At 34.3% G+C, this 5,000-nt stretch overlaps 1 long non-coding RNA gene across 1 annotated transcript in view; it reads left to right on the top strand.

Annotated features, from left to right (window-relative positions):
- The window catches only part of LOC136850393 (uncharacterized), a 153,096-nt gene that overhangs the window by 8,559 nt on the left and 139,537 nt on the right, over window positions 1-5,000 (top strand). Inside the window, exon 2 of the long non-coding RNA XR_010856618.1 lies at window positions 200-319. This is a non-coding gene — a long non-coding RNA (uncharacterized lncRNA). The remainder of the gene's footprint in view (window positions 1-199; window positions 320-5,000) is intronic.

The following is a 5,000-nucleotide window of genomic DNA, read 5'->3' as shown; positions in this document are numbered from 1 at the left end:
GCAGTGTTGATATCGAAGTGAAAAATGACCATAAATGATTGATGTGTTTAAGTCTTTCATTAAATGAACCAAATTTCTTAAGTGAAAAGTATCTCTGCAGGGCATCACTTAAGCATGAGACCTAATTCATTCATTTAATCATTCAATTACCTGATTATTTATTCACTGAATGACTAATAGAGCCTGCTCTTTCTCTCAGAGCCGTATGGAGCCACGGGAAAGAGCCACAAGCACCATGTTCCCTTTGAAGATGGATGAGTGATGCTTTAGCTCTGCTGTCTCGGGATGGGTGATTGACATGACTTGCAGTTTTAAATAGGTACTTTTGAAAGTTATTTTTCATTGTCATTATTTTTTTGGAGTTAATTATATTCGTCGTGTTTCCAATAAAAGATTGATCGTTTTTGAAGGGTGAGTATTTTGATAACGGTAATCGGTCAGCCAATTATTTATATTTTTATAATTTTTATTAGTCAGTAGCTACCAGTTTGATAATAAAAAAGTTGTTAAGATTAAGTAACTTATACGTAAGTTAAGCGTCTAAATTTTAACATGAGTAACTGCATTTGTCTCAGAATGTATAAGAATTATTTTTTTATTGTTGAAAGTTACACCTTCAATAATTAAGGAATTATTGAGATAAAGTAGCGTACATGTAAGTAAACCGTCTAAATTTTAACGAGAGTGACTGCATTTGTCTCAGAACAGAATTTACAAGAAAATTATTTTTTTAATGAAAGCTACGCCTTTAATAATAAAGGAGTCATTAAGTCAACCATCAAAATTTTAACATGAGTTAATGCATTCGTTTCAGAACTTTCAAATAAACGCGAATAATTAAAAGTTGATGAATGCGTCATCTCCTGAAAAATGACGTTTTAAATTCACTCTACACATTTTTAACGAGCTGAAATGAATATTTCCGGAAATCTATATCTTCAATTTATATAATATATTAACTTATATACATTAGCCTTTATAAACCAATCGGAAAATATTCATTTGCCTGTCGTATGAAACGTTCTGGATATCCCACGTCTCTTTAATCAACTATAAGGATTCCCCAAAGGTAAGGAGACCTTTCCAGTTTCCAGGAAAGTTTAATATTCACCAGACATCAAATGCGCTTCTCTTCCAGCTATAAGTTTAAGTTTTCCTACGCTCGTAATAAAATCGATCTGGGATAACTTTGCAGACCCTAATTCAATCTGAAGTTTAGCTGAAGTGATCGTATATTTCCATTTTGTCTGGTATGATGTTCATTCGGGTTAAAAGATTGACACTGGATTTTTTTTTTTCACTAGCGTTTTGTAAAGCCGTACGATTTTTCCCATCACACCAAGGTTGGTGGCTTTGTTAATTCAATTTAATCTCCGTAGCGGGGTAGGGCCGTCAGTGTACCTAATGCGGTGCACTGTAGGCATTACTTAAGGTCCTTTGCAGCGTGCCTTCTGCCCCTAGCTGCAACTCTTTTCTTTCGTTTTACTGTCTCTCCTTTCATATTCTTTTTCTTCCATCTTACTTTCCACCCTCTCCTGACAATTGTTTCATGGTGCAACTGCGAAGTTTTCCTTCTGTTACACCTTTCAAACCTGTTACTGTCAATTTCCGTTTCAGCGCTGAATGACCTCATAGGTCCCAGCGCTTGGCCTTTGGCCTAAATTCTACATTCAATTCAATTAAATTGGCCGATATTAAAACGAAGTGTTAGATGAATTTACGTCATAAAGTTAATCAGAGCCGGTTTTGGGCAGGTTTTAACCTAAAGACCTTTGGGGGGTTAGCGCCGTCAATGCACCTCATGCAGTACATTTTAGACATTACTTAAGGGTCTTGGCAGCGTCCCTTTGGCCCCTAGCTGCTGCAACCCCTTTCATCCCTTTTACTTTACCTCCGTTTATATTCTCTTTCTTCCATCTTGCTTTCCATCCTCTCCTAACAACCTTCTGTTACTTCTGAAATACGAAATATGCGCTTCATGTTCTTTGGAAGCTGGAATTTCAAGTCAGTTGCCACTGTGGGGTTGTTCCGTATGAATATGGTTCATCTTATAATAATAATAATAATAATAATAATAATAATAATAATAATAATAATAATAATAATAATAATAATAATAATAATAATAATAATAATAATAATAATAATAATAATACATTTTGTGATAATTTCATGCATAACTTTCTATTTGCTCTAGTTTGTATGAACTGTTAGTTATGGGGATGTGGAATATTATTATTAATAATAATAATAATAATAATAATAATAATAATAATAATAATAATAATAATAATAATAATACATTTTGTATTATAATTTCATGCATAACTTTCTATTTGCTCTAGTTTGTATGAACTATTATTTATGGGGATGTGGAATAATAATAATAATAATAATAATAATAATAATAATAATAATAATAATAATAATAATAATATATTTTTGTATTTTAATTTTATGCATACTATTTGCCACAATTTGTAAGACCCACTAATTATGGCGATGTGGAAGTATACGAGAGGTCGTGATAATCCACTTTCAAAATAATTCGTCTTCCTTTGAGAATTTTTCACAGTTACCCAAACGCCATCAGCAATCACATAAGCCTCCCGCTCGCACGCGCTCTAAATGATTCCCGTAATGGCCAGATCCTTTTAATTCTAGATATAGCTCACATCCCTCTCATTTGACAATTACTCGCCAATTAGCCCTGGGCTTTGATTCAAACGTTGCAGAGATGACTGAAAGCGACAGTTTTACGGGTTAAATGTCAGGGAAGCGGTTATTTGTCGCTCTGGGCCGTGAAATATTCAGAGTTCTTCGTTGGCCTCTAAATATGTATATGACGCGAGGTAATTTTGATAAGTGGCATTATTAATCTGTTTGCATTCCTGACCTGGTGATGAATAATTGTAGGCTGCTGTTGCACAAAAGAGGCCGTGGAGGATTTGTTTATTTTTATTTATTTTTTTCAGATCTTTTAGGTAATTGATGTAAACTCTGGCTGTCTGGTGATTTATTTTAGGGACTTACTGTTCTGCAGTTTCTGTTATTACGTGATTGTCAGTTTATGATATCTTTCCACTGAAGATTTTGTATCTTTCTTAAGGAATAAATTCACTTAGGCTGGTTTGAATGTATGCATAAAAATCTACAAACTTTATATTATTTATGTGTGGGTCAGTTTACCTTATTCCAGGCATATGTAGTAAATAAGTAGACTGCAAACCAGGCAACTATCATCTTATGAAGAGTTAGTGCACGATTGTCAGACGCTGACTTAGATTATAAAACATAATATTTTCCCGTTCTTGTATATCTGAAATATCTACATGTGCAAATGCGTCTTCATATACTTGAGGAATTTTGTACTTTTTAAAAGACAGAGAATATTAAGAAGATTTTGTGTAGGATACAGAAAAGTATATTTAGCCTCGTTTTGTAAATGCATCTTCCTACACACTGACAATTTTGTACTTATAAAAGATAGGTAAGTGTTTAGTTTTAGAATGCACAAAACAGGTAAAGGTGGGAGAAGTTTCTGCGCCGTGATAAAATAAACAGTACATTTTTTCGAAATTTTTGTCACAAGATTGGCAGGCGCTTGTGTTTTTCATTTTATGTTTTTCCAGTGATAAATGAACTCAAAGTATATCACTGAGGGTTTATGATGAAATACAGCGCCTGGATAATGAGAGCTAATTGTGTTTTTGAAGTTAAATTTAGCTCAGACTGTTATAAAACAGGCATCTTATTACTGTCCGGTTGCATTTTATTTGGTGAGAAACTTAAAAATGCTGATGATTGAATCATTGTAAATATAGACCACTGACGTAAAATGAAAGAACTTAGAATAAATGTGAGGATAAACATGTAATTATAAACAGGCTTCCAGGGAAATGACGTCACTGATGTAACAAAAACACAAAAGCTAATCCTTCAGTAGTTGCTGAGGCGGTTACTAGGAAATGCTGGGTATATCAAAAGCAATGACTTTTCTTATATCATTTTTATTCTCTCGTCAAAGAAAGTCCAGCGTTTTGGTGTATAAGTGACGAACCACTTATTGTGTAATATTTTCGAGTCAACTATTGTGTGGAAAGCTTGCTCGTAACCTTATGTAGTGTTGCCAGGTAGGCGGTCAGTAAATCTTCTTGTTCTGGAAGTCTTGGTGACCTATATGGCCAGTCAGACTTTCCTTTTTCATCACTCACTTGTAGCTTATAAAATGAGGTGAAAGGATGGGACTGACTTTTTGTTTGCTAAGGAATTAGTGCAATCCCCTCAATGGTTGTTAACATAATAAGTCACTTTTCAACAGTATTTTGTCCTCAATACTTAACACCTAAATCCACGTATTTACTAGAGGGCAAAGTTTGATGTTATGAGCAATGATCTTAATAGAAGGATGTGAAGGAAAATGAGGCTGCTAAGCTGATGAGTAAAGGGAGAAATATTTCCTTTTAGATACCAAAACGAGCGTTGACCAACATTACTAAATCCACATATTTAGTAGAGGGCGAAAATTCATGTTATGAGCAATAAGCACAGTAGAAGAACACGAAGGAAGATAAGATAGCTAAGCTGATGAGTAAAGGGGAAAATATCTTATTTTAAGTACAAAAGCAATATAATAAAGGGGAAAATATCTTATTTTAAGCACAAAAGCAGTATAAACCAACATGCCACACAGAAGGTTCATCAACAGAGCATCGAACCCACAACATACACTGGAACATTCTGCTCAGTTGCATGCACACTTTTACTCCGTGTATATAAAGGACCTTCTACCATAGATATAGGGCTGCAAATAGGTATTTTAAATACAGTCAACTAAGCAGTGACCTTCCCTATGCCCGTCCGAAGCCAGATTAAAAATGTAAGGAAGGGTAATTGGATTAAAATCCGAGCGTGCCAGTTGTGCTTAATTTACAAGAGCCAGGTGATGGGGATAAAATAATTGAACAAAATTGCCCTCTTCTGTTACCTGTTTCACTCAG

The sequence above is a fragment of the Macrobrachium rosenbergii genome, chromosome 22 (genome assembly GCF_040412425.1).
Source record: "Macrobrachium rosenbergii isolate ZJJX-2024 chromosome 22, ASM4041242v1, whole genome shotgun sequence".
NCBI classification, from domain to species: Eukaryota; Metazoa; Arthropoda; class Malacostraca; order Decapoda; family Palaemonidae; genus Macrobrachium; species Macrobrachium rosenbergii.
This window is presented reverse-complemented; position numbering and strand designations above follow the sequence as displayed.